Here is a 23,243-nt window from a genome sequence, read left to right on the forward strand (position 1 = left end):
TCTTATTTCAAAAATTTCTCCCCTGACAGTAGCATTAATTATTTCACTGAATGGAGAGTGTAAGGATATCAGTGAGGCGTGAATTTTCACGTCATGTTAGCGTTGTCATGTTAGTGCCATCTTAAATGTTAACATTCAACAGAATTCACATTGCAGCTATTTGGTATCACAAGATTAACCATGTCTTACCTTGCTGTGTTGTAAGTTCATAATACATGAAAATGTGATTACAAGCTCTTAAAAGCTCAAAAACGAACAGTTAATCACAGACATCACAAAAATGTCGTAGTTTGGAATTTCTTGATTTCGATGATGTTATCACACAATGTAGTTGTTGTTTTGACATGAGAGGTTATCAGATGAAGTTTTAGGCTAATAAAAGGCTCAATATAAAACATCTTGTAGCACTAGTTTATGAAAAACACTTCGGGTTCTACCGGAAAGCCCTATCACATATAGATGCAGTTTACAGTTTCATTTCAGCCTGATCTGACCGTCTATTCGTAATCTGATCATGTGACCCCTGCATTCTGCCATATAGCGCGAACCATTTTTTTACTATAACAGATGCCCAGCAGGCTGCTCACGTTTATCAGAAAATGATATACACTCCTTCAAGCTAAGGTTAAAAAGTTGAATTAACTTTTACAGTAGGTTTTGATATATTTGTGCTCAAAGTGACAGCATTGCAATGATGATGAAGAAGAGGCATTTGGACAATAGACATTGCTCTATTGAATGCGTGAAGTATATTTGTAAAACTATTTCGACAAATGAGGTGGCATGAAAGCGTAAACAGAAACCATTGTGTTCCGCTAGGCCCCATTTGAGCAGCTTTGGAAGGGATTTCCAATATACAGCGTTTTCGCGATGGCTGCAATTAACTGTTTGTTTTTGAGCTTTTAAGACCTTGTAGGGACACTCCCACATATGTTGCACCTACAACATAGCATAGTAAGACATAGTGATTATGTTGATGCCAAATGACTGTAATGTGAATTTTGTTGAAAATCAACCTGTAAATGAGTCCCGTTTCTTGCCGTTTAGTAAAAACCTACCTGAATTTATTCTTGCCACCCTCAGGGCTGTATTCCCAGGTTGCAAGTTGGGACGGCAAGTGTTGGACGACTATGTTATAAACATCTGGGGGATTGGCGGCGGTGTTAGCCTCAACGAGGTTCGGGGCGGCACCACGAAGCTCTGGAAATTTCAAGCATCAACAACTCTCAAAGTATACATAAATGCAATCCATTGTAAGCATCAAAATCTACATTAAGATATTGTTTATGGTTCATGGAAAGCAAAACTTTTTCTTTATTCAACAAACGATAATAAAATTATTACATAAAACTCATGCCCCTACAGATTTTTGCAAGGGAAATTGACAGCACAGGAGATATTACTTTTTTGTTGGAATAGCTCATGTTCTGTCAATGTGTCCATGGGGGATTTGATTTGGTTATGTTATGATAAGGAAAATGCAAGTTTGGGGGTCTTCTTAACACCCCCACCATAAACAATAAAGTTCAGTTTCCACGTCTTAACAAAGTCTCACAAGATCACTCATTTGGCGAGATCACCACAGAGACAATATATACCGCTAGTTGCTCATAAATTAATTGTGGGGAATTCCAGGTGAGTAAGCTTAGACTTCAATTTTTAGTACTTATAACCAGCAAAAATCACTAGATGGTTAGGGCGGCTCAGCCAACAAGCCACCCTAGGGAATATGGCCCTGGCCACTCTTTCCAGTATAATTTTTTAACAATTTTTAAGGTAATTAGCAGTATGGCTGGCATACCAAACAATTAGTAGCAACTTAAAAATGTTGATAATAGTAATTTTTCGTTCTGGTTTTATTATTTTATAATTATATTTCAAAACTTCTGTTACGATTTTGCGCATTAAGACCTGCAGTAGTGATAAATTAGACATGTGGAGATTTTGTTTGCAGATTTGGAAAAAAGGCTTGTGAAGTTATAATGTCACTTAGTGAAATATTCATCGTATATATTTAGGCATTTTTTTAGGTTTTTTTAATGAGAAAAAGACAATAATGCAACATGAATTAAATAAAAAAAACAATTTCCTAAAGTGTTTTAACCAATAGCGTTTGTCTGTGTTAATTTTTATCTGTATGTAAAACTAAACATATACCCTAAAATTCTATTTCTAGGGTTTAGATGAGGTTTAGGTTTATAGATACTGTTGACAAAAAATAACTGGTACTTTTATGTAAAAAAAAGGCTTGTGAAGTTATAATGTCACTTAGTGAAATATTCATTGTATATATTTAGGCATTTTTTTAGGTTTTTTAATGAGAAAAAGACAATAATGCAACATGAATTAAATAAAAAAAACAATTTCCTAAAGTGTTTTAACCAATAGCGTTTGTCTGTGTTAATTTTTATCTGTATGTAAAACTAAACATATACCCTAAAATTCTATTTCTAGGGTTTAGATGAGGTTTAGGTTTATAGATACTGTTGACAAAAAATAACTGGTACTTTTATGTAAAAAAACTCACAAGGAGAGTTAAAGTTGTGTATATCTTATTCTTAGATAGAGCAAAACATTATGAAAGCTGGCAATTAATTTGAGTTTGTGTTATATGACAACAATCAAAGAAATGCTAATGAATTTTAATTAAAAAATAAATAATAAATTAGTTGTATTTTACCAGTTCTATTTTTTGTGTGCGGTAGGACTTTGAACCGAGTCTCCCATAAAACAAATAAAGGTTTTGAACTCTCCAAGTGGCTTCTTTTACCAAGCGAAGAAATATTTTTCCAGGTTGTAATACTGTTAATTTATTCCAAGCATTGGTGTAAGATCCATTAATTATCTCTAATTTTGACACAAGTTGTCTTCTCCTGTTTATATGAACACTCAACTCTCAGTTTAGTAGTTGTCTTGCCTCGCTTTGTCACTAAGGTTCGTTTTTCAATAGTATGAAGAGAAGTTTCCGTTTTGCCATGCCTAGTTCCTAGCCTTTCTTGAACATCAATGATGACTTGTGTGCAATCTTGATTATGTTTGTTGTATCAACAGCAGATTGGCCTACTTCAAGCTTCGATATAATTGATATTTAACTGTAATAATTATAATAGTCCTTACTTGTGAACCAAATTATTTAAGAAAATTGTCCAAACAGTTTGTAGCATATAATGAGCATCTTAATAATATGATCGCAATTAGAATTGCTTCAAAAATATTTTTAAATTAGTGTAGTATTTATACTCTACCACTTGGACTGTTTGGTCTGCTCTCTCCTCATTTCATCTCATTTATTCACTTTCATATGTTCATTTTATACAAGTTATTTTGGAATAATTTGTTGAAGAATAATCTACTTCAATTGACTTTTTGTCAGCATTGTGCAAGCTATTTACAAACGCTGACTAAGCATACTGCAGCCCTTTTGCTGTGGTTGAGCACATTACCTCTTTTAGGGAAGACCATGATGTTTTGAAAACAGTCATTTTACCGAGTGTATAAATTATATAAATGGCTCTATTTCTTTTGTTGTTAGTGTTTAAGATCTAGAAAAAATTTCTAGGGTATATATTTTACTCAATACTTTCTGCTTTATGAAGGTCATACTTAAAAACAGGGAAAAAATTAAACAGGGAAAAATTGGTAATACTTATTTTTCAGAGGCTCCGTTTACTTATAAAAGCCAGCTATTTGAGAACATCCGTGACTAAATGAAATGTCATGGAAACTTAGTTAACAAATCTGTTTATGTTTGATTTATAGTTTATGAGGACCACCTTTACATAGCTAGTTCAAAATACTAATGTAATGTGCTTAAAATGCAAAATCTAAATTTCACCCAAAGTGGAAAGACAAAAATTATCATAAGATACAAATGCTAAAATTTAAGCTCAAGCAATGCAAATCTTATTTGTAGGATGTTTGTCATACAAATAAGAAGTGCCGTGCTCTCATGCAGGTGCTAGAGCAGCAGTCTCCTATACCAAACTTTGCAAGTTCAAATCCCCTGCAAGGTAGTTCCTTTTACATCAGTATCAGAAAATATTGCAGCTGTCAAGTTTTCCAACAGTGCGTCAGAGGTGCAGCTATTTACAATAATGTGAGCCAACAGCTTTTCGTAACGTTTTGCTATGAACCGTGTTGTATGCAATGTCGTTGGGTATTTGCTGTCATATAATGACTTATATCAGCAAGCTAGCAACTCAATCTCGCTGGCCTAATGGGCATCGGGTTGGACTAGTGAACCACGGGTCCTAGATTGAATCTTTTTTGGTATGGAATCTTTATTCTGAGATTCTAAGATCTATAGCCGGAACAACATATATACGACATACTTTGAGAAATATATCGATTTAAGTATTTTGGTGAGATACAGTGATCTGTGGTTTTCCTGTCCAGTTGACACCTAAAATCAGTTGGTTGGTCTAATGTAAACAATGTGATGTGTCAAAGATGAATAGGTTATTAAATTTCCTTTACGCAGGCGTTGTCTTCATAGACCATGGTAGTTTATGGTTTCTATGCCAAAATAGGCTTTGCTTTTTCCAGAACTGATATCTGACATGTGTCTCAAAGGTTGGTGTGTGCTTCTTTTACTCTTTAGCTTTGTGATGGGCTCTGCCTTTTTCTCTCTCTACTGATCACCATGCTATACACAGACCCGCCAGTGATGACTTAGTTAGCTGACTAATTGTTACTGAGCCTTGCTGACCTTTTGCTGTTTTTTTTGGCAGCTTTCCATTACAATATTGCATATAAAATTGCATTCACACCAGCTGATTTGCCAACATAAGTTTCGGTGTCGATACCTGAACAATTTTATAGAAGTTATTGGTCCATATTTTCCATTCAAACTGAGGCGAGTTTGGACCCATGGGCGACTTTACCATTTTCTTGCAGGATAGGATAACTTAAACTTTCCGCTTGCTCAGCATTCTTAGAGTTTGTAACACAAATTGAGTCTGTAGCCTATTTTAGACTATAATTAGCTACTACAGGGATTATAATTAGCTACTACAGGGATTATAATAAGTTACTACAGGGGTTGACTACCAACTGAATAACTAGCTGCTAATTTCCAGCAATAAACTACATAAACTTGAGAGCACAACAGCTGACCTTTGACATCACAGTTCACTCTGTAGTATATATACTGCACTTGATAGTTTGTATCTTTTGGTTGTAATATAAAATATAAAAACATTTTGAAATACAAAATGCATGTTTTTTAACATTTTAAAATATAAAATACCATATGTATGGTTGTTTAAATACTATATTTATATGTTTAAAATATCAATAGGTAAACTTGATGAAAAAAGTTATGAATAAAAAGTGGTTAAGAAAACCTCAATATTAAATTTAATGTCCAACCATTTCATTTTGAATAAATGACTAACTCATCTCCAAGTTCAGCAAGGGGAGTATTTAAACTATGTAAAATTTAAAAGTTCGACTCGCCAAATGCAAATGCTTAACAACGATTATAGAAGCAAGCGTAAACATTGCTCATTATATAGTAGCCCATAAGCTTGCAGCTATCGATGAGAGACAAGATAGAGAATCAGCAGCGAGGGAATCAAACTTAGAGGTTCAGACTACTACCATCTGCACGAATCAACCACCTTTCCACATTTAAGAATATTTGTGCACCTAATTATTACACATGACAATCTCTTACAGCTCATGAACATAAGTACATATGTACGTACCGAATCACCCCCTTTCTACCACTAAATCTCACAGTAAGTAAATTTAACATCCTCATGACCATCTTCTGTTAGCATTGTTTGAACCAGCTCAATCAAATTACAGCAATTAACAAAACAATGTAACAAGGGAGGCAAATGCTTTATTGTTCATACTACAAGAGGATTACTATGAAGTATGATTTTTTAGGTACTCGCCTCAAAATCAGAAACAGGCATGAAACAATGGTCACAAACTGGTACATCGGCAGTCCCATGCACCATGAAAGGTTGTCACATGTAATAAGTATGTGTACAATTATTCCAGAATACAACCAATTGGTTGAGTGACACAGATGATAGCAATCTTAGTTGAGGAGTCAAATATTTAGATTCTGATGCCGTGTGATGAATCCTTTTTCGTAATGCTCTCAGCATGGCTTTGAACAGACAGAGACAACTCTTATTATAGTAAATATTGAATTGTTTACAATACTAAACAGTTCTCATTTCAATCACTTTAAACACTAGAATCTATTTTCATTCCCTTCACAACCTCAGTATATAGATACAACATATTCACTGTCTATATTCTCCATTATCTTAAGTTATCCCTGCACAGTCCTGCCACCAGTGACAGCTGACAAGTCTCAACAGGTACATATATTTTAGTAATAACTTTAGGTGGGCAGGCCTCTTCACACGCGGCTTTGGTCTACAAAGAAAAAAAAAACATTAAATAATTTCTGACAAGGTTTGATTTAACAGGAGTTGTCAGCTCGTGTTTCAGATATAGCAACCAAAGACATTTTCATTAGTGTTAAAAATCAGAGATGAACTTGGACAAAATTTTAGGGGTTTTCATCTAAAAGCAATGGAATCGTTCATTTGAATTGTTGTTGATGTTTTAAGTGATCTGACTGCCAGGATATTTCATGATTAAAATTGACAAAATTTGATCGTTTTTGAAATTTGATCAAGATTTTCATCGTTTATATGGCAGCTGCGAGCTTGTACTGTCTTAGAAGATGCAATCACACTCAATCTAAATTCAATTGATTGTCTCAATCATACAATACTCTGCAAGTTGAAAAAATTCAAACTACATTTGGGCTTGTCTATAATTAGTCGTGTGACTTTTGCATGAGTTTCCTAGCAATAAACTCATCTAAAATATTCGGATTTTATAATTTTTGAACAATTTTACTTAGCTTTTGAGGTCATCTTGAGCTTTGTTAAGTTGGATTTAGGCCAATTGTTAAATCAAAGAGATACCATGTGTAATTAGAGGTTAGTCGCGTGATCCAGAGAATTCTGCTTAAAAGGAGCCATTGTGTTTGATGTAATATTTCTGTGAATTGAAACACCCTATCGTAAAATCACTGCTAATTTACCATCAATTAGGTGTTCATAAAGATAAGTCCATTTTCAGTTTTGATCAAACAATTTTGATTCTCAAATTAATTCAATTAAAAACAGTTAGCCATGTGACTTTTAAAAATTAACCGTGTGACTTCTGTGATACTCCGTGCAAAATATAGAGAAAAAAGGCACAATACTTTAGTTATATTTATGATACTTATAAGATAGCTGATAACACTAGTGTTTTACACAATCAAAGGTCATCAACAATGTCTTCATCAATCATGTGGCCTCTTTGTCTGCTGTCAGCTTTGAACAGATGGCGCTTTGTGTCCATTCCAGCAGCGGTGGAGTATCTCACTGATTCATTACCGCTAGCCATAACATGATGTATTTTCTGCAAGGCTGGTAGCCCTTTGACGTTCTCCCAGCGCTGGTGAAGGAAGTCTTTGTTACTGTTGATCTCAGCAGTATTTATTTCCAATATCTCTATGTTGGAGTGGGCTTTTGCAACTCTACAGAATGATGCCGCATCATCTACTGTCTCTCTTCTAGTTTTCACCAGTCTCTAGACCTGCCTCTTCAGACTACCACCAACACCATCGACTGCTCCTTTGCCATGAGAGGTAGCAAAAATGTTCTACTCAACATGGGTGAGGTCATTGGACTGCTTGATGTGATTGAGGTTGGAGAGTATGAATCTTTGTTTGAACTGTGATGCAGTGCCATCAGAGAAAAAATAGAGTGAAGAAACTCGTGGACTTTGCTGCTTTACTTTAGAGATCAATGCCTCGAGGAAAGTGAACACAGCGTACTTGTCATGTTGAAGGTAGTCAGAAACCACAGCATAAGATTTCACGCTTCTTTCGAACCAAACACAGCAAGTGAAAATGGTGACTTGTTTGTAGGTGAAGTGAGCTGATTGTATTTTATCTTGATAGCTAGTTTGGTAGTTCTCAGAGAAATCCATTGGAATGATGCAGTCATCATCAGCCAAGCTGGATCTTTTCTGGTTAAAGTGCTCGAACTGGTGATCCTTATAGCAACAGTGGTTGAGATAGGCCTTCCATTGCTGTCGGTGTGCATTCATTGCTTCTCCTGCTGTGCCATTCTGTTGAGTCTTTAAGCTTCTCCCTGCAACTGTTGACCAGCTGTACCATTGAAGTTGTGCCATCTCTGAAAAGCTTGAGGTGTTGTAGACCTTTTCAGGTCCCTTGCAACCAACACATGAAATGCCTTCAATCATCATGCAGATGGGGTTTTTCTACTGCATACACATGAGTCTATCAGTTCCCTTCCAGTGCTTGGCAAGTCATTTCCTGTTCTTTTAAGAGCCTCAACAAGAAATCGAAAGTTTTCATGGATGGCACAGACACAGAAAGTGTGTGGAACCTTGTTGAATGGCAGCACATGAGTGGGTCTAAGAGCTGCAAACTTAATCCGACTGACTACATCGTCGGGGTTGTCAGCTCTGTGAAGCTTGTACATCTCACTGATGTTGTTGTACAGATGGCGTTTCTGGACCAGCTCACCATTGACCTTTGTTCGAATCCTTTTTTCCTGGCGTCATCCTAGTGATGTCATCATTCTCATAGAAGTCAGTGACCTTTTTGATGATATCATTTCCAAGTGCTTCCCGCCCTCTTGAGCAAGAGCCACTTGTGCTTGGCTCATCTGGAGCGTACTGATCAATGAGACATCTGAGTACATGAGCTGACTTTCTGGGACTTTTTGGTAGAGCTGCTTCTGCTTTCCTGAACGCCTTTCCAGCAGACTATACAGAGCCAAAGGGAGAACGACCTGAAATGTAAATTAATCAATGATCAAAAATATTTTCCAAATAATACACCAACCACCATAGAACGGTCAACTCCAGTTTGCAAATCTCCAAACATTATCCCTGTGAGATTTATTACTAACTTGCTACCACACTCTCCTAGGTTTCTATTTTTGCTGTCACCATCAATACATACCTGGTGTAAGTTTAACTGTCATAGTTTTACATTTCAGGTCCCTCTGCTTTTGCTTTCGTTCTCTGTTGTTAGCTCTTTGTAGCTCCACTTCTTTCTCTGTCATATCAAAATTTTTCTTCTGTCTAGAAATCTTTGATTGTTCTGCTTTCTTCCTTTCAAAATCTTCATACCTTTCAGGATCCTCCTTTATATGCTCTTTGTAAGCTTTCACTTTTTCAGCATTGGTCATGGGTCGACTGCGTCTCATGATGAACAAGGTTATACTGATTTTTAGCACATGCACTGTGTCTTCATGTAATGACGCAACGTTTTACACAACTCATAAAACCTCCTTTGATCATCAATTGACCAATTTTGAGCTGGTTAGCCAGTCTTCCAGTAGTGTATTAATTTTTAGGTTCAGATCTTGAAAATCCATTACCAGAGCTTTTATTTTTATAGACCATGAATTGAATAGAAATCTCATAAGGATCAGTGCTGTTTGCTAACTAGCCACAAATAAGGTTTAATTATGTGATTTAATTGAATTATGAAGGCAACTGAACGCCAACCTAGGGGATGTCACACGACTAACCTGTCACAGAGCTAACCATCCCACAGCCATTCTTTTGAACTTAGAAGCCTAAAAATCATTCTGTAGAGCCTTCATGGCAAATGCTAAGATAACTTAAAATAAAAATTCTGAGACTTTAACAGTATGGGTGCTAGCGTAATTTGTCAATGTTTTTAGTTAGTCGTGTGACAGTTAAAAAGCTACTAGTTGTGTAAATTAACTATAGAGAGACGACTTACATATTTTGATTTTTTCTGTTTCCCATAATCTGGAACAGTGTAACACGTAGAATAAAATAATTTGTAGTCAGTTGGCATCTTTAATTTGCTTAATATTAGCAAATAAAATATTACCATGAAAACAAAATCTCCAGAGCGCTTTAATAACCCCTAACTTCTATTGCTTGGTACAACTAAAGTACACGCAATACAATGATGAGTTATATATTTTCTGAGCCGTCAGAATAATCTGAACAAAACAGACAGAGCCTGTAACAACGGATAACATTTTCAAAATTGGTCCATTTTTCACTGAATTAAATGACAAGCCCATAATACCTTTTTTTAAACATTTTCAATTAGCCGAAAATAGTTTTTCGATATTTATTGACCAGTCAAGATTTAGGTTAATCTTTGTGTGATACTCGGTTGGGTGAAAACAAAAAATTTTCTGGCAGCGAATTATTGTTAGGATGAAATCTTCTGGGTCTACACTTTAATTTCAATTTACTAAAATATACCAACTAGTAAATTTTACTGTTAATAATTAGTATCAGTGAAGAGCTGGTAAATTAGAATAAATAATAAACCATTATAAAAGGAAACTAGTTGAGGTTATCTCAATGGTGAATATTGTGAGTAAAATCTTACAATGTTATCAGACACTGCATGTCACTCTTTACTTCCTGTTCTTTAATAAAATAATGTAGCTAATATTTCATATTATTTATTGCTAGTCCTTGTGTCTAAATACAGTAAGTTGATAATTTAAGTTCTACGAGAGTTCTCAGCTAGCAAAGAGATAAGAACAGAGAGCAAAAGCTTCAAAATATATGCACAAAATAAATCTATAGGCATCCACTAGCGAGGAGACAACTCCAGCTATTCCTACCTTCATTATTTTTCATATGGTTGGGATGTGTTTTGGGAACACCATGATGTACTAACAGGTAACTTCAAAAAATTTTGACTTTATCTTCACAACATTTGATGGCATATTATTACATAACTTAGTAAATCATCTAATTATCATATCTTGTGTTGACCCTGTCCAACTGTCAAAATTGGAAAGTCAAGGTGGCCCACTGGTTGAAAAAGTTTACCAACCGTTGCGCTGAAGAATCATATTTTTAAGACAGCGGCCACTCATTCCTGCTGGTAAAGTATATCTACATGAATGTGTATTCCATTATCTTTACTATAATAAGAGATAGGTTCACTTGTGTGTCTGTATGTCTGAAGTCTTGTTGGCATGTTATAGATAAAGAAATGCTTTCAACAGGATTTGAATTCACACCCTTCAGCATGGCTGCCCAGCGCTCGATTATTTGCACCATTGACCGCCTTAGCAAAACTAGTTATTAATAAATTTAGCCTTAATGATCCCATATGACAACCACTAGTCACATTGTTATGATAGTTTACTGTTCTAGTACACACAGGTTTGATGGTAAAAGTTGATTAGTACAAGGGTTACCTTCTGTCGCTGGTTTTAAATTGATTTGCATAGATGTGCGCATTGTAGAAATCATAAGTCAACCCGTGGACAGTTTGTTAAAGTGGAAAATGGTTTTCCAATGCATCAAAACTTTAAATAAACAAAATATATTAATAAAAAAGAGCTCAAATAACTTACTACTTCATTAATTGTTCAAATTAATTTTTAGAACATATTTTTATAACAAAACTCTGAATGCAATAAAAAGAATAATATAACTTGTGAAGACAATTACTAGAAAATGAAAACTAAAGCCCTTTGTTCATAATTTAGAACCTAATAATGACCTATAAAGCTAATTTGCTATAATAAAGTGAATAAAGTCTCAGCTGTTAACTTGCTATGATAACATGAACACATGAAACACCTATATATAATATGAATATCTACTAGTATATGCTAGAGTATCTACATTATCTACTAGAGAATTTACTAGTAGATATTCATATTCAAGGATATCTAGGATATTCCAGAATATCCTAGAAATCTAGAATATGGTAACAGATAATACAGTATTATGATAGAGCACAGATAAAGAGGGTTGATTGATGCAGGTAATACAGTGTCTGCCTACTAAGCTGAATGTCACAGGTGCGAATCCTGTGCAGTGCAATATTTTATCGTAAACTCTACCTTGACTTTAGACATACCCTACACTTATTATAGTTAATATTTCTTAATTAACTCTTTTGCTACGAAACTTAATTATTTATTTTTTGATATCGATTTAATCACAAATGTGTTGCGGAATGAGCTCTAACCTTTTTGAGCTGTTTTTTCACAATTTCCGTGAGCATGTCTGATACGATATTATATGAGTTATCAATATCTTTATAGCTCAAGGCATTATTTTAATGCTAAAAATAATCACTTTCAGTAATAGTAATGTTCAATAGAGACCCCATAAATAATATAGATACAACATAAAAATCTCATAGATATAGAATTAGTGAAACATCTCTAACTGTAATGTGTCTGACACAACTGGGCATCGTTAAGAAGAAATTGTTATAAAAAATTAGGTCTTTACCAAAAGAAACTGAAAGCAGGATGGGTTGTAAACACATTTTGTATTGGCTCACCACATGTATATAATAGTTTCCATTTTTTAATTACAGACACAATATGCTAATTAATTAACCAACTACTCACTAATCAGAAACACTTTACACAGAGTCTACTAAAGCCGTACCATGTGACTCTTTGCCATATACAAAAGGTGTAGCGAGCCGCACTACATGGTTGGTGGTCTTCGCAGAGTTGATAGTTTTTTGCTTGATAAATTGAAAGTTAATTTTAACCTGTAGACAATGCATATAGCCTCCTAATCTATCTCCTGGAGTTGTAGCTGTTAAGTTTTAATAAAACCAGTTGTTATGACAATCAAGTAGTAACAGGGTCGGAGTAGATGCACAGACAGGAATTGTCAGTTTCGCTTAAAAGAATCAGTTCTCATTCTTTCCGCATCTTCCATAAATGAACTTGACACATTACCTTCCTGACCAACTGAACTTAACAAAAACTGTTAGAGTTCTGGCGGAGATGAACTCCAGCACCACTGTTGTTGCTGCTGCCCCTTCCAGTCAGCGGATCACAACGTTGTCCTTTTACCGGTGTAAGTTCACATTAGTCTGCTGGGTTGGAGCAAGCAGCCCCCTCAATCACTCTTGTTTCTGAAATACACAACTAATAAAATGCAAATGAAGTAAATCATTATCATAAATGAAACGATAAAACTTTAAAAGATTTCACAGCTAAAATACCTTTATTTTTCTAGTCGGAGTCTGATCATGCGACCCATATTTCATGCCAGACGTTGCAAACAATTTCTGCAGAATTTTCCGACTATCACAGGTGACCAACAGGCTCCTCACGGTTATCAGAGTTTGATATGCACTCCTCTGATTTAACGTTAAAAATTTAAACTAATTTTCACGGTAGGTTTCGAGATATAGGTGCTCAAAGTGACAACATTAAAACGATGAAATAACGCATAAGGGCAATACACATGGTTTTATTGAATTTGTTAGGTATATTTGTGAAAAAATTTTGATGACTGAGGTTGCATGAAAGTTTAAACAGAAGCCATCATTTTCAACTACGCCCCATTTGAGCTGTTTTGGAAAGCGATTCCAATATACGGTGTTCTCATGAAGGCAGGGATTAACTGTCCGTTTTGTAGTTTTTAAGAGCTTGTAATCCCATTTCCACATATTTTGCACCTACAACACATCAGAGTAAGACATGTTGAGTCTTTTGATACCAAATAACTGTAACGTGAATTTCGTTGCAAGTCAACCTTTAAAGCATGGTCTCCCGAGCCAAAGGGTGCGAGTTCAAACCCCTCACAATGTAATACTTTTTTCTTTCACAAATATTGGGAAAGTTTGCAGCTACTATTACTACTATTCAATAAAAAATCATTAAAAATCACTTGAACTACAATTTGCAAGACCTCACAATGAAACTCAGCTCCGCATGAGCTGTAAACACGTTGACTATTAGCTCAATGCAGAAATATGATTGATTCAATCCGATTAAGTACTAGTGTTGGGCCGGTATACAATTTAGTGCCGGATAGGATATCCTTAAACTTTTTTACCGGTTTTCCCGGTGTCGGTATCCTCGGTATTTACAATCTTCGGTATCCTTTGCGAATTAAGAAAGTTTGGTATTGTTGGTATTGTAGTTCGGAACGTACATGTATATGGTTTTCAGTGTGTGTTTAACTTCAGCTTACCTACTGACTATTTTCATATAACACAGGTGGGGGATAAATCATTATATAAAACGTATAAATATATCAAACGTATCAAATATCAAATGGAGGGTTTTATCAAGTATAAAATGTAATTTGACAATTATAAATTTTGTAATTATATTTGACAAAATTAAAAACGTAAATTACATTTTATCAATGTAAGACGTAATATAATACTAGATACCTATAGGTAAGCATGGAAATGTTCGTTAAAGAAAGAGTTATACTATAATTCGCATGTGTTGTGTTTTTAGAATGTCTGAGAAAAAAAAATTTGTGATTGCCAATGTGCACGATCAATTCCAATTGCCAATTGCCAATTGCCAATGTGTACCGATCATGTCAAACCGGCTGCGGATAACTAGCTGTCATCAAAAATGATTGGTTTTCTCGGATACCGAGAATCACTTGGTGTCGGCAAAAGTGGATAACCAAATACTGGCCCAACACTATTAGGTACAGAAATGATAGGCTATTTAACTAAATACTAACTAATCAGAAACAATTTACATGACGCCTACTAAAGTCTGGTTCACACTACATCACTGTATGTCAGGTTTTTCCTCTTGCCGATTATTTATCAACTGTGTGCAGAGCAAACCAATGGAATAGTCAAAGCACCGCAGATACATCTATTGCATTTGATATAATTGATGGTGGAAAGTTGCAACATTGACTGATCTTTGGCTGTCTTTTCATTAATCCTACCCAGCCCATTAAGTACCTCAGTCTACGTGAGCAAGCAAACAATTTATCAAAGCCTTATTATTATATACTAGACTACAAGTAATCTGGTAGTCTAGTTCACTGATAAAGCACAGAGAATAAAGTGCAGAGAATAACTATCTGTACCCTTATTCTAAGCTACCAGAGGATGCTTGCTTGTTGCAGGCGATAGAACATCGGTCTCTTGCGTCAAGGGTTGTGAGTTCGAATCCCCTACAATACATTCCTTTTACATCTGTATCAAAGAAGATTTCAGCTGTAAAAATTTCCCATTATGCTTCAGAGGTGCATATGTTAAAGCGTTGGTCTAATAAGCCAAAGGTGGCAAGTTCAAAACCCCTACAATGTAATCTTTTTTTCAATCAACATTAAGGAAAATAGCGTCTGTCAAGCTTTCCCAATAGTGGGCTGAGCATCATGGGAAAACATGCAATGAGCACCACTTCGGCGATGGTGATTGGTTGTGATGGATTGTTTTATCTAAATTTAGTTTCACGGTAGTGACTGCAGGACTAGTATTACATCATTTACTACATTCGATAATGAGAATTCTATGCTGTGGACCACTCGCTGATGTAAGCATAGATGCCTAATATAGATGCCTTATATAGATGCCTTATAAGCTTAGCAATACATGGCCATATCGGTATGACATTAACATTGATACAAATCAACACGTCGATATATCATGCAGCTATATTAATGCGCTGACAGAATCCGTTATCATTTCCTCCGCATCTACCTAAAATAAATCTGGCACAGCTCCTTTTTGACCACCCAACAAAAGTATGCCAGGCACACTTCTTTCTCAGCTGACAGATGTCAACAGGTTCTCGTCAAGCTATAAGAAAATGTGGTGTAGTTGAATTAGAATGACAAGTTCTCTCACACTCCTAGTAATTCCTGTTAATGGAATTTATGAATAGTTACTTGATTCACATACAAAATTTAGAATTGATATGACTGTAACTTTACCATAACTAAAGTAAATGCAAAAAAAATGATATTTTCTGACAAACTATACAATTTACTTAAAATTTTAACACGTTGAGAATTTTTTTTACTATAATACGAACCATAGTTTAATGCTGAGAAAAAATACTACATTGAAAAGAATTTGAACTCTCAACCTTCTGCACAGCAAGCCTAGCTTGCTGCTCTAACACTTGCATCAATCAAACACCTTCTATCATCTAAGATTAAGGGAACAAACAGTTATTATCTATGCTTTATTGACACATCTCACTACCAGAGTACTAGCATATAATTATGAGAAGGCATTGATAGCTTATATTCATGCTCACTTAGCCTGAGATATTGGAAATTTGACTTGCAGCTCAAAAACTCAGCTCAACTTCACATGTAAACACATTTTCTATTGGCTCAATGCAGGCCTATGATTGATTCATTTCAATGAAACTAGTCTACTAAAGTCTGGTTTACATTACATCACTGTGTGTCAGGCTTTTAAGGTTTGGTGCGGGTGTTAGACCATTAGTCTTCGAGCAAAAATTTGTAAGTTTGAATCTCCCTTACTATGTAATATTTTCGCACCGCTATCAACAATTATTGCTGCAGTCAAACATTCCCAATATTGTATCAGAGGAGCAGCTGGCAAAGCATTGATCTAATGAGCCAAAGTCTGGGAGTTCAAAACCCCTATGGTGTAATCTTTTTGTAAACTATCAGGAAAGTTTACATCTGTCATACTTTCCCGATTGTGTTGCGAGCATCCACGACAACATCTGTAATGTTCACCAGTCCTGCGATAGTGATTGGCCAACACAGATTGCTTGATCTATATTTTTTCATGGCAGTGACTGCAGGACTAGCATTTCATCATTTCCGACCCCAATATATAATCAGAAGCTGGGCTGAGAACAACTCGCTGATGCAAACACAGATAAGTTTGTAATAGTGTGACAGTTACCGATGTTATCTTCTGAGGTGATAGAACTGCTATATCACTTGAGGTTAGTAGCTCAGGAATGCAGAGCATGCTATTAGTTTACTACTAGTAGTTTGCATTACTAAGCAATCTGGCAGGTTATGACGTTTTGTTCTAATTATCCAATCGCAGTCTGTGAAATTCCTTGTCACAATGGCAACAGTGATCGACTTGTTTATTACGCCTCCGCCATTTGATGAGTATGTAATTTAAACATGAAAGTGTATAAGCAACGAGATTACAGAATGCAACGTGCAGACAAGCAATATATAAATATTGAAGATTCTTTTGCATGCATCATAATACATCAGTTGAGTAAAGCAATAACAACTCACAATTGAGCTACTCTGCTCCTAGACTAAATATGGCTCCTGGTATGCAAGATATGAAATGAAGACATGAAGTCCAAATTAACACATAACTAACTTTATAATAAAGTATCAGTATTATATACATGAGTAGACAGTAAGTACTAGAGAAGTTGTCTACACTATATAATCATAGTGACAGCTGATGAATATAATAATTAATTATAATATAATATTAATTATTGATGAATAAGTCAATTTCTAATACATAGTAAACAAACAGCCTATTGGTGGCAGTCATGTCTTGGTTATACCTATTCTGTTGAATCCTTGAACTACTACCAAGTTTTATAGTTTGATCTAGTTTAACAGGATTTTGTCCAACCCTACATGTCTTATTGATTTGGGGCTCACATGACCCTTGCAAAACTAACCAACATTGAAAAATAAGGTTCAACACAAATTAAAACTTTGAAACTTCAAATTTTAAACTTTAACACCATTGCACTATGTAATCAAAATAATATTGTCAATCTTCATCGAACAGAGAAAAGAAATCGAATTGAAATGTAAAAATGGCTAAAGTGTTTATATGCAGGTTTTCTCAACAAAACAAGCAAAGCATCTTTAATATTAAAACTATTAAACCATCAACCGTTGTTTGTACACAGACCACGTATGAACCAAAATTTGTGAACAGAAATTTACAGGGTTGGCTCGCTAATAATTTGTTCAGCCAATTGAAACCGTTTCGTCGAAGATCTCGGAATGGACCGGCATATGGTGTGTTTATATCGGCGTGTACAGTCTTGACAATTCTGTGAACTTCAGTCAAAAACTTTTGCGCTTTAGATTCTGTCGGTGATTCCAATTCAAACTATTGAAAAAATTGCCCTTGTGGTCCATATTTGCACCTTTATAGTTTTTCTTCCAGTGCCCTAGACTCTCCTTTTCCTCCTATTGCACCTAGACAGCCAGATTTTCCTACAAAATGTAGCAAGAATCAAAAATAAGTGCAAAGAGCTCTCATACAAAATTGTTGAATATATTTAATATTATTTTCTATTTGTTTCATACGAGCTGTTAATAAATACAGTCTTTTATTTGTATTGTATCTTGTGCTGACCTGCCCCAACTGTCAAATGTTAAAAGTCAAGGTTGCCGCCGGCCTGAAAAATTGGGGTCACCAGTGCACTAGACTCTCCTATTTTTGAGGCAAAGAGGCATATATCTACATGAATGTGTATTCCATAATCTTTACTATAATAAGAGGCAGGTTTGTTTGTGCGGCTATATCTCTGAAGTCTTGCTGAAATGTTATAGAAAAGAAATGCCTTCAACAGAATTTGAACACGCAACTTTCAGCTTGATTGCCCAGCACACTATTACCTGCACTAATTGACTGCCTTGGCATAACTAGTTATTAATAAAAGTAGCCTTGATGAGTTGATATGACAGCCACTTGTCACATTGTAATGATGGTTTACAGTTCTAGTACCAACAGACCCAACGGTAAAAGTTGATTAGTAAAATAGTTGCCTTCTGCGGCAAGTTCTCAATTGATTTGCATAGATGTGCACACCATAGACGTCATGTTAAACAGTCAAACCTCAGGTAGTTTGTTAAAGTAGAGATTGCCTTTTCATTAATTTGAAACTTTAGATAAATATGTTAATAATGAAAAACTTATATATAAAACTAATAACTTAGTAATTGACTTGCCTTTAAAACAACTTGTACCGCACAATTATGATAAAAAATCTCTGATTGGAAACTAATTTGCAATATCAAAATGAACAAAAGCCTCAGCTGCTATAATAACTGCTATGATAGAAATACTCTCTAAGTGAGAGACTACTTTTATTAGACTAAAGAATGTGTGGTTATTACAAAGTGCAGATTGGAACATGGCGGTAGTTATTTAAAAACATACTGAGAACATGTGAGAACTTACCACATCATGTGTCTTCAGTTTGTCAAATGAAAGGGATGATAACTCGAAAAATTTAATAAGAAATGCTTAAGCATTCTTTGTTCTTGAGATTTTGTTTTGCCTGATAGTCTTCAAACTCAATTCTCAAAGCTGATTACCAACGGTTGCCGAAGGTAGGACAACTCCAGAGAACCGATGAAGATGAAAAAAGAATCAGTGTCATCAGCTCTCCATGTACAGACTATTTTTTTGATAAATACCTCAAATTCCAAGCACCAGACTATGTTTTTTCGATGATATTATGCACTAGCCATATATTTTTATTGTGATGTTGAGGGGCTCAACTGAGGCTAATTAATTTCAAGCATTGTGTGATCTCGCGAGAAAGCAAATTACATATAGTCCTAGGGCCACGCCACTGCAGGTTGACAGTTTATCAATGAGAGTATATTTATTGAAGCATAATCATATTTAAAAAGCAACATGGAAAGAGATATGAATTCTTCAGATAATAATACTACTACAACAGCAACTACTTTCACAAGAGCCCACACCTGAAGTTGAAAAAAGGTGGGTAGAAATTCCTGTCATATACAAAGCAATCTTATCAATAGCTTCATAATTTGAATATTATCCTTAGTTTTGCTATCCTCTCTCCAAAGACAATAAATAATATGAACTAATGCTAACAAGAGCACAAACAGCGTGCTGAAAGGATGCCTACTTGACAGGTTGCACATGTGATGGTTTGGCAAGCGTGTACTACATAGTTGTTAAGTAGTGTTACTGTTTTCAAGGGTCAAACTCCAGCGCCAACAAAGAAGAAGACAACTACCAAGAATAAGACTGACACCAGCATTGAGGCTTCAAACTAGACAACTGCTAAGCGGAAAAATAATTGTTTTAGTTTCATGTTGTATTTTATTTATGTTTTTAAAGTTAGAAGATAAAAGCAGCTATGTGATGAATTTATTTATAGGGCAATCAGTATATTCCCAACAGTATCAATCTATTCATGATATTCACTATAAAGTAACTTATTATCAGTGTTAGGAAATTTTAAATGTACATAGTGATATATGCAAGCTGAATGCTGAGAAGCGGATGCTTCTCATTTCTTCGAAGTCCAGAATATAGCCAGAACACCAGGTTTTGATAGCCAAAGAACCTCTGTTTTACTCCTTGTTCCACTGGTTCACCAGTGAGAACATATTTGTCATCTAGAAATAAAATATAACTAGTAATAAATGTGCTTATAATCTGTTTATATAATCACTGCTATTATATCAAATCACTGGAGACGAGAGGCAACAAGTATGATAACTACTTACCATAATATACTAGGTATTGATTCCTAGACACTTCTAGAGGTGCCTCATGTAGTAGTTGTTCCACCCCGGATTCATTGCTATGCATCTAAAGTGAAAAAACAACAAAACATGTCAATCCCGCATACAATGGTCACAGTACTGCCAGGGTATACCCAAAAGCAAGCATTATGTTCCAATACCGGTGATAACCATTGAATTGGCACTAACCTGTCTCCAGTCAAAATCTTCTCTGATGCTGCAGCATGTTTTTGACAGCATACATTCTGGGCTCCAGTTGGCATCAACGCACAATGTCTACAGTGGCACCATCTTCTTACATCTTGATATTCCTTAATCTCCTACGATCAATAAATGATGGTTAGTAATTTTATTGATTAGAGGGTGAACAGTCATGGGTGGTTAACAATCAGGTATGTTGTTGGTAGTCATTTCTGTTTTTGTTCTATTTTGTTGTAGAAGTCAATTGAATTAAATCAATCATTGGGGTTGTTGACTCACTGCACTCTGGGATTCTTTAGAATAGAGAAGCCTACTGTAAATAACTTAATTTGTCTATAAGCTAGTATCATACACAAAGTGATTAATTTAACTGTCTAATACACCTGTATTTTATTTATCATATAATTTATTCAAATATATAATAACATAAAATAAATATTTTAACTTTTATATTCTTTATTTTTGATGTTTAATTACTAATTTGTATTTAATCAAGTTCACTTACTCTTTGTCTCTCTTCAGCCACCTCTTGCAACACAAGCAGCTCGGGGTCGATTTCCTCGACATTTCTGTATGAAACGAACAATGCCATCATGTAAAACAATGTGATAATAATTACTACGTTTAAAATGAACAGAGGAATGAAAAAGGCAAACTCTAACAACCACCCGAAATCTATTAACTCAAAACATGTGTTTGTATTGGTCGGGCGTTAGCTCGATCCCCGAGCATTGGTGATTATCTAAAATGTTAGTGTATTAGTAGCGCTCTCTGGGTTTAAGAGCACCGATTGTCACAAAAAAGCGCAGTCTCAATGGCAGCGAAAGGGATGAATGATAATGATGACGTCACAATTTGAGAACCGCAACCATGTGTTCTTTTGTAGGACATATTTTTGACACCCTGTTTTTCATAGTTCTATTATTCTTTGTGTATTGAATATAGGCTCATTCGAAGGCCAAGACATGGATGTATTGAAATATATAACAACAAAATTATGTAATTTATGTGCTTTAAAAGTAGTTTGCAGCAGACCTTGTCCACTGTAGACCACGGGTTCTGTTGATGATTCAACAGAGCACAAAATAGCAGTTTTTATTTAGTAACTGCACAGTTAGAAATGTTGTAAACAGACATAGGGCGGTACTAAACAAATACAGAGCTGCTGCAGAGAAACATGCTATCTGCCTTAATTGAACTTTTTTACACACAAATTCTTATCAAATGTTTCATGCTAGCAAAAGATAGAAAAGGCAAGTGCGGACGATGCAAGATAACTCGCCGTGCAAGCTATTCCATATTAAACATTTTCCATATTTCAGTCATTCATATATGAAAGGCTGCTGCCGAATGAGACATGAGACTGCTATGACCCTCTGGTGTAGAATTCTTTATCTTTTTTAACAAAGCACTGATGTAAATCTGCATGTCCATTGTAGCACTCGTCGCAAGGTAGCACCAAATGCACACAATTTCAAATTCGCATAAATTGTTTGTCAAATCAAACAGTATTCATATTAGAGTAAGCAATCCCTCAAAGATCGAGAGTGATATCTGCTTAGCTTACTGCAAACAGAGGCTGTACGTGCTTGTAAAAGCATTATTGTACAAATGCCTCTGTCATCTTGCTTGGACATGTCTGAGTCTAGTGTCAAGGGAACCTCAATGACTGGAGAAATGCCCGTGGTAGAGAGTAAATTAAGGTTTGATGATATTCCTGTCATCTTCAGTGTCCTTTTTGGGAGTTGAACCCTAACCTGTTTTTGGAGGCCAGGAGTTTTAAACCATCAGGCAGCCTCTGGAACAATACTATAGCAAAAATGGTTTGAACAGATTTAATTTATAAAATCAGTATTTAAAATGTTTCATAAGCAGTTTCTTTTTATGCTAGTGGTTTCCGTTTATCTGTTACAGTGGAAAGCATCCCACGCTAACCTCACCCGTACAGTGCATTCGGGGAATGTTTTTCCTGCGGCCTTTGGCGAAATTTGAACAGCGCTAAACTATTAGCGGCGCATAGGTTCCCAAATCACCACTAATAGCCTGCGGTGCTATCGCCGGTGCTTAGCAACGTATATGGGAACCAGGCTATAGTTGGAGTTCCCAAGCCTGGTTCCCATATCGGTTGCGATACTCCGGCGGTAACTTGCACAGGAAACCTTTGCAAAGTTAGGCTCGACGGCATATGTTCACATATAAGCTGCATCGCTAAACATAATCGTGTAATCAAATAAAATGTTCACTAGCCATGCCGTTTCTATAACGGTGACCTTCACCCGTACAGTGCATTTCGGGAATGTTTTTCCTGCGGCTTTTGGCGAAATTTGAACAGCGCTAAACTATTGGAATGCCGCCGGCAACTACCATCGGTCCTCGGCGCATAGGTTCCCAATTCACCGCTAATAGCCTGTGGTGCTGTCCCCCGTGCTTAGCGACGTATATGGGAACCAGGCTATAGTTGGAGAGACAATCTTAGGTGAAACCAATTGAATCTCAAACTGTTGTTTGAGAGACCTCTGATCTGTGTATCTTGTGTTTACATCTTGCGTATCCCTCACAAATTTAAGAACGCTCCGGAAGTTGCAGCCTTGATTGAAGTTCATAAAGATACGTAAAAGCCGAGCCAGTTAGGCTCCGTGTAAATGCGCATGTGTGGTGATGCAATAATACATCTTAGAAATATTTTATTGTTTTTTTACGTTCAACAGTCAACATATGCCTTATGACAA

General features: G+C 35.6%; 1 long non-coding RNA gene across 1 annotated transcript in view; it reads right to left on the minus strand.

The window, feature by feature from the left end:
- Positions 1–21,075, minus strand: part of LOC137398875 (uncharacterized) — a 124,201-nt gene extending 103,126 nt beyond the window's left edge. The window contains exons 1-2 of the long non-coding RNA XR_010979033.1: positions 21,020–21,075; positions 20,503–20,633 (exon numbers count right to left, since the gene is read on the minus strand). This is a non-coding gene — a long non-coding RNA (uncharacterized lncRNA). The remainder of the gene's footprint in view (positions 1–20,502; positions 20,634–21,019) is intronic.
- Positions 21,076–23,243: the final 2,168 nt, after the last annotated feature.

Source organism: Watersipora subatra, chromosome 6 (genome assembly GCF_963576615.1).
Source record: "Watersipora subatra chromosome 6, tzWatSuba1.1, whole genome shotgun sequence".
NCBI lineage: Eukaryota > Metazoa > Bryozoa > Gymnolaemata > Cheilostomatida > Watersiporidae > Watersipora > Watersipora subatra.